Genomic DNA, 14075 nt, shown 5'->3' on the forward strand with positions numbered 1-14075 from the left:
ATACTTTTTGTTTTCTGAATGAATGCTTGAACAGTGCATATGTCTTTTGAAGTTGGTGTTTTAGAATGTTAAATATGTTGGCTCTTGAAAGAATGATGAACAGGAGACATGTTATTTGATAATCTGAAAAATCATAAAAATGATTCTTGAAGCAAGAAAAAGCAGTGAATACAAAAGCTTGCAGAAAAAAAAAAAAATAAATAGCGAAAGAAAAAAAAAAAGAAAAAGCAAGCAGAAAAAGCCAAAAGCTCTTAAAACCAAAAGGCAAGAGCAAAAAGCCAGTAGCCCTTAAAACCAAAAGGAAAGGGTAAATAAAAAGGATCCCAAGGCTTTGAGCAACAGTGGATAGGAGGGCCTAAAGGAATAAAATCCTGGCCTAAGCGGCTAAACCAAGCTGTCCCTAACCATGTGCTTGTGGCGTGAAGGTGTCAAGTGAAAACTTGAGACTGAGCGGTTAAAGTCAAGGCCCAAAGCAAAAGAAGAGTGTGCTTAAGAACCCTGGACACCTCTAATTAGGGGACTTTAGCAAAGCTGAGTCACAATCTGAAAAGGTTCACCCAATTATGTGTCTGTGGCATTTATATATCCGATGGTAATACTGGAAAACAAAGTGCTTAGGGCCACGGCCAAGACTCATAAAGTAGCTGTGTTCAAGAATCAACATACTGAACTAGGAGAATCACTAACACTATCTGAACTCTGAGTTCCTATAGATGCCAATCATTCTGGACTTCAATGGATAAAGTGAGATGCCAAAACTATTCAAGAGGCAAAAAGCTACAAGTCCCGCTCATCTGATTGGAGCTATGTTTCATTGATAGTTTGGAATTTATAGTATATTCTCTTCTTTTTATCCTATTTGATTTTCAGTTGCTTGGGGACAAGCAACAATTTAAGTTTGGTGTTGTGATGAGCGGATAATTTATACGCTTTTTGGCATTGTTTTTAGTATGTTTTTAGTAGGATCTAGTTACTTTTAGGGATGTTTTTATTAGTTTTTATGTTAAATTCACATTTCTGGACTTTACTATGAGTTTGTGTGTTTTTCTGTGATTTCAGGTATTTTCTGGCTGAAATTGAGGGACTTGAGCAAAAATCAGATTCAGAGGTTGGAGAAGGACTGCTGATGCTGTTGGATTCTGACCTCTCTGCACTAAAAGTGGATTTTCTGGAGCTACAGAACTCAAAATGGCGTGCTTCTAATTGCGTTGGAAAGTAGACATCTAGGGCTTTCCATCAATATATAATAGTCCATACTTTGCCCGAGTTTAGATGACGCAAAAGGGCGTTGAACGCCAGTTCTATGCTGCAGTCTGGAGTTAAACGCCAGAAACACGTCACAAGCCAGAGTTGAACGCCAGAAACATGTTACAAACTGGTGTTCAACTCCAAGAATGACCTCTCCACGTGTAAACTTCAAGCTCAGCCCAAGCACACACCAAGTGGTCCCCGAAAGTGGATTTATGCATCAATTACTTACTTCTGTAAACCCTAGTAGCTAGTTTAGTATAAATAGGACTTTTTACTATTGTATTAGACATCTGGGGATCATCTTATGATCTTTAGTTTCATCATATTGATCACGTTTGGGGGCTGGCCATTCGGCCATGCTTGAACCTTCATCACTTATGTATTTTCAAACGGTAGAGTTTCTGCACTCCATAGATTAAGGTATGGAGCTCTGCTGTTCCTCATGAATTAATGCAAAGTACTACTATTTTTCTATTCAATTCAACTTATTCCGCTTCTAAGATATTCATTCGCACTTCAACATGAATGTGATGAACGTGACAATCATCATCATTCCCTATGAACGCGTGCCTGACAACCACTTCCGTTCTACCTTAGATTGAATGAGTATCTCTTGGATCTCTTAATCAGAATCTTCGTGGTATAAGCTAGATTGATGGCGGCATTCATGAGAATCCGGAAAGTCTAAACCTTGTCTGTGGTATTCCGAGTAGGATTCAGGGATTGAATGACTGTGACGAGCTTCAAACTCGCGAGTGCTGGGCGTAGTGACAGACGCAAAAGGAGGGTGAATCCTATTCCAGTATGATCGAGAACCTCCAGATGATTAGCCACGCAGTGACAGTGCATCAGACCATTTTCACAGAGAGGATGGGATGTAGCCATTGACAACGGTGATGCCTCCAGATGATTAGCCATGCAGTGACAGCGCATCGGACCATTTTCACAGAGAGGATGAGAAGTAGCCATTGACAATGGTGATGCCCTTACATAAAGCCAGCCATGGAAAGGAGTAGGACTGATTGGATGAAAACAGCAGAAAAGCAGAAGTTCAGAGGAACGAAAGCATCTCTATACGCTTATCTGAAATTCTCACCAATGAATTACATAAGTGTTTCTATCTTTATTTTCTGTCTATCTATTATTTATTTTCGAAAACTCCATAACTATTTGATATCCGCCTGACTGAGATTTACAAGGTGACCATAGCTTGCTTCATACCAACAATCTCCGTGGGATCGACCCTTACTCACGTAAGGTTTTATTACTTGGACGACCCAGTGCACTTGCTGGTTAGTTGTGCGAAGTTGTGAAGTTATGTTTTGACCATGGTTCTGTGCACCTGTTTTTGGCGCCATTTCCAGGGAGAGAATGAACAACAAATTTTACAACCTCAGAGTAACAATTTCGCATACCACTACACATAAAAGGTGGAATGTCTATCGGTTGGCTGACTGCGGGAGGAACCATTGCATTTTTCATTGCTGCCTCACCTCCCACATCGCCATCCTCGTCTTCATCACCGGCTTCATAAGAAACTCCGAAGTTCTCTTCGCTATCACTATTCATTTCTTCGTACACTTCAGCTCTATCATCTTCTATATCTGAGTAATGTTGAATCCCATCTTCTTCTATATTTTCAAACTCAACATACAGCTCGTTCTTTGGATGTCGCATCTGAGTCTTCCGGTGAATATGGAACATATTCTGCATACTTGCTTCGTTAATGATTGGCATAATATCAAATTGTATTAATCCACCAAATAGTATAATGGGATTTCAGTACTGAATATTGCTCACTCTCATCAACATGTTGCTCTCCATGCTTTGGTAGAGACCGTTCTGAAGCTCTATGAATGTCATGGGGCATGGAACCACTGATCCCACGAGGATTGTTGGATTGAGCAAGCTGTGGTTATCTTGCAGATCTTAGTCAGGTAAACAGAAAAATAGTTGTTGTTGTAGGCTGGTTGGCGAAATTGTGATCATCAATGGCGCCATCAACATAGTACGCACAATGGTAATCTCAACTCTTTATCACAACTTCGCACAACTAACCAGCAAGTGCACTGGGTCGTCCAAGTAATAAACCTTACGTGAGTAAGGGTCGATCCCACGGAGATTGATGGTATGAAGCAAGCTATGGTCATCTTGTAAATCTCAGTCAGGCGGATTCAAATGGTTATGGATGATGAATGATTAAAAGATAAATAAAACATAAAATAAAGATAGAGATACTTATGTAATTCATTGGTGAGAATTTCAGATAAGTGTATGAAGATGCTTTGTCCCTTCCGTCTCTCTGCTTTCCTACTGTCTTCATCCAATCCTTCTTACTCCTTTCCATGGCAAGCTGTATGTTGGGCATCACTGTTGTCAGTGGCTACAATCCCGTCCTCTCAGTGAAAATGTTCAACGCACTCTGTCACAGCACGGCTATTCATCTGTCGGTTCTCGATCATGTCGGAATAGAATCCAGTGATTCTTTTGCATCTGTCACTAACGCCCCACAATCACGAGTTTGAAGCTCATCACAGTCATTCAATCCTTGAATCCTACTCAGAATACCACAGACAAGGTTTAGACCTTCTGGATTCTCAAGAATGCCGCCAACAATTCTAGCTTATACCACGAAGATTCTGATTAAGGAATCCAAGAGATAAACACTCAATCGAAGGTAGAACGGAGATGGTTGTCAGGCACACGTTCATAGGTGAGTATGATGATGAGTGTCACGGTTCATCACATTCATCAAGTTGAAGAACAAGTGATATCTTAGAACAAGAACAAGCTGAATTGAATAGAAGAACAATAGTAATTGCATTGATACTCGAGGTACAGCAGAGCTCCACACCTTAATCTATGGTGTGTAGAAACTCCACCGTTGAAAATACATAAGAACATAGTCTAGGCATGGCCATGAGGCCAGCCCCAAAACATGATCTAAGGTAGCATAGAACTACTCAAAGATTAGCCTCCAAATACAATAGCAAAAGGTCCTATTTATAGAGAACTAGTAGCTTAGGGTTTACAAAAATGAGTAAATGACGTAAATATCCACTTCCGGGCCCACTTGGTGTGTGCTTGGGCTGAGCATTGAAGCATTTTCGTGTAGAGACTTTTTCTGGAGTTAAACGCCAGCTTTTGTGCCAGTTTGGGCGTTTAACTCCCACTTTGGTGCCAGTTCCGGCGTTTAACGCTGGGAATTCTGATGCTGACTTTGAACGCCGGTTTGGGCCATCAAATCTTGGGCAAAGTATGGACTATTATATATTGCAGGAAAGCCCTGGATGTCTACTTTCCAACGCAATTAAGAGCGCGCCAATTGGGCTTCTGTAGCTCCAGAAAATCCACTTCGAGTGCAGGGAGGTCAGAATCCAACAGCATCTGCAGTCCTTTTCAGCCTCTGAATCAGATTTTTGCTCAGGTCCCTCAATTTCAGCCAAAAAATACCTGAAATCACAGAAAAACACACAAACTCATAGTAAAGTCCAGAAAATTAAATTTTAAATAAAAACTAATAAAAATATAATAAAAACTAACTAAAATATGCTAAAAACATACTAAAAACAATGCCAAAAAGCGTATAAATTATCCGCTCATCACAACACCAAACTTAAATTGTTGCTTGTCCCCAAGCAACTGAAAATAAAATAGGATAAAAGGAAGAGAATATACAATGAATTCCAAAAACATCTATGAAGATCAGTATTAATTAGATGAGCGGGGCTTTTAGCTTTTTGCTTCTGAACAGTTTTGGCATCTCACTTTATCCTTTGAAGTTCAGAATGATTGGCATCTATAGGAACTCAGAATCCAGATAGTGTTATTGACTCTCCTAGTTAAGTATGTTGATTTTTGAACACAGCTACTTTATGAGTCTTGGCCGTGGCCCTAAGCACTTTGTTTTCCAGTATTACCACCGGATACATAAATGCCACAGACACATAACTGGGTGAACCTTTTTAGATTGTGACTCAGCTTTGCTAGAGTCCCCAATTAGAGGTGTCCAGGGTTCTTAAGCACACTCTTCTTTTTTGCTTTGGACCTCGACTTTAACCGCTCAGTCTCAAGTTTTCACTTGACACCTTCATGCCACAAGCACATGGTTAGGGACAGCTTGGTTTAGCCGCTTAGGCCAGGATTTTATTCCTGTGGGCCCTCCTATCCACTGATGCTCAAAGCCTTGGATCCTTTTTATCACCCTTGCCTTTTGGTTTTAAGGGGTATTGGCTTTTTCTGCTTGCTTTTTCTTTTTCTTTCTCTTTCTTCTTTTTTTTTCGCATATATCTTTTTTTTTTCTGCAAGCTTTTCACTGCTTTTTCTTGCTTCAAGAATCAATTTTATGATTTTTCAGATCATCAGATAACATTTCTCCTTTTCCTTTCATTCTTTCAAGAGCCAATAATTTTAACATTCATAAACAATCAAATTCAAAAATATGCACTGTTCAAGCATTCATTCAGAAAAACAATAGCATTGCCACCACATCAAGATAATTAAACTGTTTTAAAATTTGAAATTCATGCACTTCTTTTTCTTTTTCAATTAAAAACATTTTTCATTTAAGAAAGGTGATGGATTCATAGGACACTCATAGCTTTAAGGCATAGACACTAAGACACTAATGATCATAAGACACAAACCTAGATAAACATAAGCATAAAAAATTCGAAAAACAGGAAAGTAAAGAACAAGGAGATTAAAGAACTGGTCCACCTTAGTGATGGCGGCTTGTTCTTCCTCTTGAAGATCTTATGGAGTTCTTGAGCTTCTCAATGTCTCTTCTTTGCCTTTGTTGCTCCTCTCTCATGATTCTTTGATCTTCACTAATTTCATGAAGGAGGATGGAATGTTCTTGGTGCTCCACCCTTAGTTGTCCCATGTTGAAACTCAATTCTCCTAGGGAGGTGTTGATTTGCTCCCAATAATTTTGTGGAGGAAAGTGCATCCCTTGAGGCATCTCAAGGATTTCATGATAAGGAATTTCCTCATGCTCATGTCCATGAGTGGGATCTCTTGTTTGCTCCATCCTTTTCTTAGTGATGGGCTTGAGGTCATGCCTTTTTAGTTGAACCGGCTTCCCTCTTGAAAGGGACCTCAGGGATCACTTTCTTCTTGGCCACAACTTCATAGAAGTGGTCTTGATGCACCCTTGAAGGGAATCTCTCCATCTCCCATGACTCGGAGGTGGAAGCTTTTGCCTTCTCTTTCCTCTTTCTAGAGGTTTCTCTGGCCTTAGGTGCCATAAATGGTTATGGAAAAACAAAAAGCAACGCTTTTACCACACCAAACTTAGAAGGTTTGCTCGTCCTCGAGCAAAAGAAGAAAGAGAAGAGTAGAAGAAGAAGAAAAATAGAGGAGATGGAGGAGGCTTTGTGGTTCGGCCAAGGGAGAGAAGTGGTGTTGAGGTTGTGTTAAAATGAAGGAGTGAAGATGGGTTTATATAGGAGTTGAGAGGGGTGTAGGGTTCGGCTAGTATGGGTGGGTTTGGGAGGGTAAATGATTTGAATTTGGATGGTGAGGTAGGTAGGGTTTTATGAAGGATGGATGTGAGTGGTTTTGAGGTCTTGAAGTGATTGGTGAATGGGTGAAGAAGAGAGAGAGTGGTGGGGTAGGTGGGGATCCTGTGGGGTCCACAGATCCTGAGGTGTCAATGATAGCTCATCCCTGCACCGAGTGGCGTGCAAAGATGCCCTTTCTGCCAATTCTGGCGTTAAACGCCGGGCTGCTGCCCTTTTCTGGCGTTTAACGCCAGCTCCTTGCCCATTCTTGGCGTTAAACGCCAGTCTGGTGCCCCTTTCTGGCGTTAAACGCCCAGAATGGTGCCAGACTGGGCGTTAAACGCCCATTTGCTGCCCTTACTAGCGTTTAAACGCCAGCAAGCTTTTCCTCCAGGGTCTGCTATTTTTTTCTCTATTTTTCATTCTGTTTTTGCTTTTTCAGTTGTTTTTTGTGACTTCACATGATCATCAACCTACAGAAAACATAAAATAACAATGGAAAATAGATAGATATAACATTGGGTTGCCTCCCAACAAGCGCTTCTTTAATGTCAGTAGCTTGACAGTGGGCTTTCATGGAGCCTCACAGATGTTCAGAGCAATGTTGGAACCTCCCAACACCAAACTTAGAGTTTGAATGTGGGGGTTCAACACCAAACTTGGAGTTTGGTTGTGGCCTCCCAACACCAAACTTAGGGTTTGTCTGTGGGGGCTCTGTTTGACTCTATTTTGAGAGAAGCTCTTCATGCTTCCTCTCCATGGTTATAGAGGGATATCCTTGAGCCTTAAACACAAGGGATTCTTCATTCACTTGAATGATCAATTCTCCTCTGTCAATATCAATCACAGCCTTTGCTGTGGCTAGGAAGGGTCTGCCAAGGATGATGGATTCATCCATGCACTTCCCAGTCTCTAGGACTATGAAATCAGCAGGGATGTAGTGGTCTCTAACCTTTACCAAGACATCCTCTACAAGTCCATAAGCTTATTTTCTTGAATTGTCTGCCATCTCTAGCGAGATTCTTGCAGCTTGTACCTCAATGATCCCTAGCTTCTCCATTACAGAGAGAGGCATGAGGTTTACACTTGACCCTAGGTCACACAGAGCCTTCTCAAAGGTCATGGTGTCTATGGTACAAGGTATTGAGAACTTTCCCGAATCCTATCTCTTTTGAGGTAATCTCTGCCTAGTCAAGTCATCCAGTTCTTTGGTGAGCAAAGGGGGTTCATCCTCCCAAGTCTCATTACCAAATAACTTGTCATTTAGCTTCATGATTGCTCCAAGGTACTTAGCAACTTGCTCTTCAGTGACATCTTCATCTTCTTCAGAGGAAGAATACTCATCAGCGCTCATGAATGGCAGAAGTAAATCCAATGGAATCTCTATGTTCTCAGTGTGAGCCTCAGATTTCCATGGCTCCTCATTAGGGAACTCATTGGAGGCCAGTGGACGTCCATTGAGGTCTTCCTCAGTGGCGATCACTGCCTCTTCCTCCTCTCCAAATTCTGCCATGTTGATTGTGTTTATGGCCTTGCACTCTCCTTTTGGGTTCTCTTCTGTATTGCTTGGAAGAGTATTAGGAGGGAGTTTAGTAACTTTCTTGCTCAGCTGACCCACTTGTGCCTCCAAATTTCTAATGGAGGACCTTGTTTCAGTCATGAAACTCTGAGTGGTTTTAATTAGATCAGAGACCATGGTTGCTAAGTCAGAGTGGTTCTGCTTAGAGTTCTCTGTCTGCTGCTGAGAAGGTGATGGAAAAGGCTTACCATTGCTAAACCTATTTCTTCCACCATTGTTGTTGTTGAAGCCTTGTTGAGGCCTTTGTTGGTCCTTCCATGAGAAATTTGGATGGTTTCTCCATGAAGGATTGTAGATGTTTCCATAGGGTTCACCCATGTAATTCACCTCTTCCATTGATGGGTTCTCAGGATCATAGGCTTCTTCTTCAAATGAAGCGTCCTTAGTACTGCCTGGTGCAGCTTGCATTCAAGACAGACTTTGAGAAATCATATTGACTTGCTGAGTCAATATTTTGTTCTGAGCCAATATGGCATTCAGAGTATCAATCTCAAGAACTCCTTTTCTTCTGACTTGTCCCATTATTCACAGGATTCCTCTCAGAAGTGTACATGAATTGGTTATTTGCAACCATTTCAATGAGTTCCTGAGCTTCTGCAGGCGTCTTCTTCAGATGAAGAGATCCTCCAGCAGAGCTGTCCAATGACATCTTGGACAGTTCAGACAGACCATTATAGAAGATACCTATGATGCTCCATTCAGAAAGCATGTCAGAAGGACACTTTCTGATCAATTGTTTGTATCTTTCCCAAGCTTCATAGAGGGATTCACCTTCCTTCTGTCTGAAGGTTTGGACTTCCACTCTAAGCTTACTCAATTTTTGAGGTGGAAAGAACTTTGCCAAGAAGGCATTGACTAGCTTTTCCCAAGAGTTCAGGCTTTCCTTAGGTTGTGAATCCAATCATATCCTAGCTCTATCTCTTACAGCAAAAGGGAATAGCATAAGTTTATAGATCTCAGGGTCGACCCCATTGGTCTTGACAGTGTTACAGATTTGCAAGAATTCAGCTAAAAACTAATGAGGATCTTCTAATGAAAGTCCATGAAACTTGCAATTCTGTTGCATCAGAGAAACTAATTGAGGCTTAAGCTCAAAGTTGTTTGCTCCAATGGCAGGGATAGAGATGCTTCTCCCATAGAAGTCGGGAGTAGGTACAGTAAAGTCACCCAGCACCTTCCTTGCATTGTTGGCATTGTTGTTATTTTCGGCTGCCATGTCTTTTTCTAGTTTGAAGATTTCTATTAGGTCCTCTACAGAGAGTTGTGCCTTAGCTTCTCTTAGCTTTCGCTTTAAGGTCCTTTCAGGTTCAGGATCAGCCTCAACAAGAATGCCTTTGTCTTTGCTCCTGCTCATATGAAAGAGAAGAGAACAAGAAAGTATGGAATCCTCTATGTCACAGTATAGAGATTCCTTGAGGTGTCAGAGGAAAAGAAGAATAGAAGGAGGAGGTAGAAGAATTCGAACTTATCAAGAGAGATAAAATTCGAATTATTGATAATGGAGGAGTGTTAGTCCTTAAATAGAAGGATGTGAGAAGAGGGGAAGAATTAAAGTAAAAGATTTTGAAATAATTTTGAAAAATTGAAGAATGATTTTCGAAAATTAGAGTTGGGAAAGAAATAAAGTGATTTTTGAAAAAGATTTTGAAATTAGAAAAAGATATGATTGAAAAAATTAATTTTGAAAAAGATGTGATTGAAAAGATATGTTTGAAAAGATATGATTGAAAATCAATTTAGAAAAAAGAAAATTTTTAAAATTAAAGTTGATTACTTGACTATCAAGAAATTAAAAGATATGATTCTAAAATTTAAAATTTGATCCTTTCTTAATAGGCAAGTAACAACTTGAAAATTTTTGAAGTAAATCTTGAATTGAAGCAAGGATTTTTGAAAATGGTAAAAATAAATATAAAATGGAAAGAAATTGATTTTGAAAGAGATATGATTGAAAAGATATGATTTGAAAAAGATTTGATTTTGAAAAAAATGAAAACTTGAAAAAAATATGAATTAAAAACAAAATCTTCCCTCTACCTTTTTGGGCGTTAAACGCCCAGCCAGGTACCCTGGCTGGCGTTTAAACGCCAGTTTTCCTTCTTCACTGGGCATTTTGAACACCCAGCTTTTTCTGTTTGATTCCTCTGCTGAAAGTTCTGAATCTTCAATTCTCTGTATTATTGACTTGAAAAGACATAGTTTTGAAAAATATTTTTGAATTTTTTGATGATGAGAAACAATAAAAATGCAACTAAGATCAAATAAACAATGCATGCAGGACACCAAACTTAAAAATTTTCATATAGGAGACACTAACAAATTGAGAATGCATATGAGAAACAACAAAACACACTAAACAAGAGAATTTAAAGATCAGAGCAAGGAAATCATCAAGAACAACTTGAAGATAAATGAAGACACATGCATGAAATTTTCGAAAAATGCAAGAAAAATAGAAACATGCAATTGACACCAAACTTAAAAATTAATACTAGACTCAAACAAGAAACATAAAATATTTTTGGTTTTTATGGTTTTATAAATTTTTTTTATTTTCGAGAATTATATAGAGAAGAAAATAAAGAGAATCAAAACTTTTAATAAAAATTCCAGGAATCATTGCAATGCTAGTCTAAGACTCCGGTCCAGGAATTAGACATGGCTTACTAGCCAGCCAAGCTTTCAATGAAAGCTCCGGTCCAAAATACTAGACATGGCCAATGGCCAGCCAAGCTTTAGCAGATCATTGCTTTCAACAGCAAAATTAATAGAAATCAACAAGCTCTTGTGATGATAAGTTGAAACCTCGGTCCAAAAGATTAGACATGGCTTCTCAGCCAGCCAGACTTCAACAAATCATCATGAAACTCTAGAATTCATTCTTGAAAACTCCGAAGAACAAAATAGAAAATCTTTTTGAATTTTTGAAAATTTTTTTTTTCAAAAAATAAAAAGGAAAAGTACCTAATCTAAGCAACAAGATGAACCGTCAGTTGTCCAAACTCGAACAATCCCCGGCAACGGCACCAAAAACTTGGTGTTGTTGCCGGATCAAAACTTGGCACTATTATTGCAGGGAACAAATGCGAAATTGTAATTAGGACATTTAAGTCCCCGGCAACGGTGCCAAAAACTTGGTGGGCAAAATTGTGATCATCAATGGCTCCATCAACATGGTACGCACAATTGTAATCTCAACTCTTTATCACAACTTCGCACAACTAACCAGCAAGTGCACTGGGTCGTCCAAGTAATAAACCTTACGTGAGTAAGGGTCGATCCCACGGAGATTGTTGGTATAAAGCAAGCTATGGTCATCTTGTAAATTTCAGTCAGGCGGATTCAAATGGTTATGGATGATGAATGATTAAAAGATAAATAAAACATAAAATAAAGATAGAGATACTTATGTAATTCATTGGTGAGAATTTCAGATAAGCGTATGAAGATGCTTTGTCCCTTCCGTCTCTCTGCTTTCCTACTGTCTTCATCCAATTCTTCTTACTCCTTTCCATGGCAAGCTGTATGTTGGGCATCACCGTTGTCAGTGGCTACAATCCCGTCCTCTCAGTGAAAATGTTCAACGCACTCTGTCACAGCACGGCTATTCATCTGTCGGTTCTCGATCATGTCGGAATAGAATCCAGTGATTCTTTTGCATCTGTCACTAACGCCCCACAATCACGAGTTTGAAGCTCGTCACAGTCATTCAATCCTTGAATCCTACTCAGAATACCACAGACAAGGTTTAGACCTTCCAGATTCTCAAGAATGCCGCCATCAATTCTAGCTTATACCACGAAGATTCTGATTAAGGAATGCAAGAGATAAACACTCAATCGAAGGTAGAACGGAGGTGGTTGTCAGGCACACGTTCATAGGTGAGAATGATGATGAGTGTCACGGATCATCACATTCATCAAGTTGAAGAACAAGTGATATCTTAGAACAAGAACAAGCTGAATTGAATAGAAGAACAATAGTAATTGCATTGATACTCGAGGTACAGCAGAGCTCCACACCTTAATCTATGGTGTGTAGAAACTCCACCGTTGAAAATACATAAGAACATAGTCTAGGCATGGCCATGAGGCCAGCCCCAAAACGTGATCTAAGGTAGCATAGAACTACTCAAAGATTAGCCTCCAAATACAATAGCAAAAGGTCCTATTTATAGAGAACTAGTAGCTTAGGGTTTACAAAAATGAGTAAATGACGTAAATATCCACTTCCGGGACCACTTGGTGTGTGCTTGGGCTGAGCATTGAAGCATTTTCGTGTAGAGACTTTTCCTGGAGTTAAACGCCAGCTTTTGTGCCAGTTTGGGCGTTTAACTCCCACTTTGGTGCCAGTTCCGGCGTTTAACGCTGGGAATTCTGATGCTGACTTTGAACGCCGGTTTGGGCCATTAAAGCTTGGTCAAAGTATGGATTATTATATATTGCTGAAAAGCCCTAGATGTCTACTTTGTAACGCAATTGAGAGCGTACCAATTGGGCTTCTGTAGCTCCAGAAAATCCACTTCGAGTGCAGGGAGGTCAGAATCCAACAGCATCTACAGTCTTTTTTAGCCTCTGAATCAGATTTTTGCTCAGGTCCCTCAATTTCAGCCAGAAAATATCTGAAATCACAGAAAAACACACAAACTCATAGTAAACTAGAAAAGTGAATTTTAAATAAAAACTAATAAAAATATAATAAAAACTAACTAAAACATGCTAAAAACATACTAAAAACAATGCCAAAAAGCGTATAAATTATCCGCTCATCATAGGTGCATAAAACAGAATAATAAATAAAGTAATACTGAACTGGAGTAGCAAGAACGATGGAAAATCAGTTAAGGCCTTGGAGATGCTTATCTTTCTGGATTAATACTTCTTACAAACTACTTTAACAATGAGTTATTCATTCAATGGCAAGGCTGTAAGTGATTAAAGCCGGGGCTAGTGGTCATTAATCTCCTCTGATCCAGATCAAATGTTAGTGCTAATGGTCATCCAATCTGAATGAGGGTGAAGCTCACACAATTCAATCTCTGGTGATCCTACTCAAGTTGTCACAAACAAGGTCAGATCTTCCAGATCGGAGAATGATGCTCTGTATTCTAGCCTTAATGCCACAGAGACCTCAATTACCCATGACTAACAAGATTTCATATCACGTATCCCAATTAGCCTAGATACTCTCTTGGAACCTATGATGTACTCTCAAGCTGTAGCTCAATACTATCCGGCTAAGGCTTCACAAGAGCTCATGTAGAATAAGGGGTCATACTCTCGTTCCACCCCAGATTCATAAAGATGAAGAACGAAAATACATCATAGAATGGAATCAAACATGAATTAAAGTAGAAGAAGTAATAATATTAATCCATAGGAATTAGCAGAGCTCATATCCTTATCCTAGGAGGTTTAGCTGCTCATATTTTACACAGAAAATAGAAGTAATGTCTGTGCTTCTCTCCTCCTGGGAGGCATCCTTCTCAGGAGGAAGGAAGTCCTTTATTTATAATAACAACTCTAAGACTAAAACTAAAAGATATTGTTTTTAATTAAAAATTACAAAAGAAAAATAAAATAAGCTAAGAAGTACTAAAATCCACTTTGGGGCCCACTTGGTGAGTGTTTAGGCTGATGCATGTCGTTCAAATCAAGTTCTGGGCATTTCTTGCTTCCTGGCTAGCGTTGAACGCTAGTTTGGGCATTCAACTTAGGAGGTTGGTCCTGTTTGGGCGTTGA

General features: G+C 39.5%; 1 non-coding gene across 1 annotated transcript; it reads left to right on the plus strand.

Moving 5' to 3' along the window:
- The first annotated feature begins 9037 nt into the window (after window positions 1-9037).
- Window positions 9038-9145, plus strand: LOC112768018 (small nucleolar RNA R71). The gene has a single exon (XR_003185457.1). It is a non-coding gene; the product is annotated as a small nucleolar RNA R71 (small nucleolar RNA).
- Window positions 9146-14075: the final 4930 nt, after the last annotated feature.

The sequence above is a fragment of the Arachis hypogaea genome, chromosome 17 (assembly GCF_003086295.3).
Source record: "Arachis hypogaea cultivar Tifrunner chromosome 17, arahy.Tifrunner.gnm2.J5K5, whole genome shotgun sequence".
In the NCBI taxonomy this organism is placed as follows: domain Eukaryota; kingdom Viridiplantae; phylum Streptophyta; class Magnoliopsida; order Fabales; family Fabaceae; genus Arachis; species Arachis hypogaea.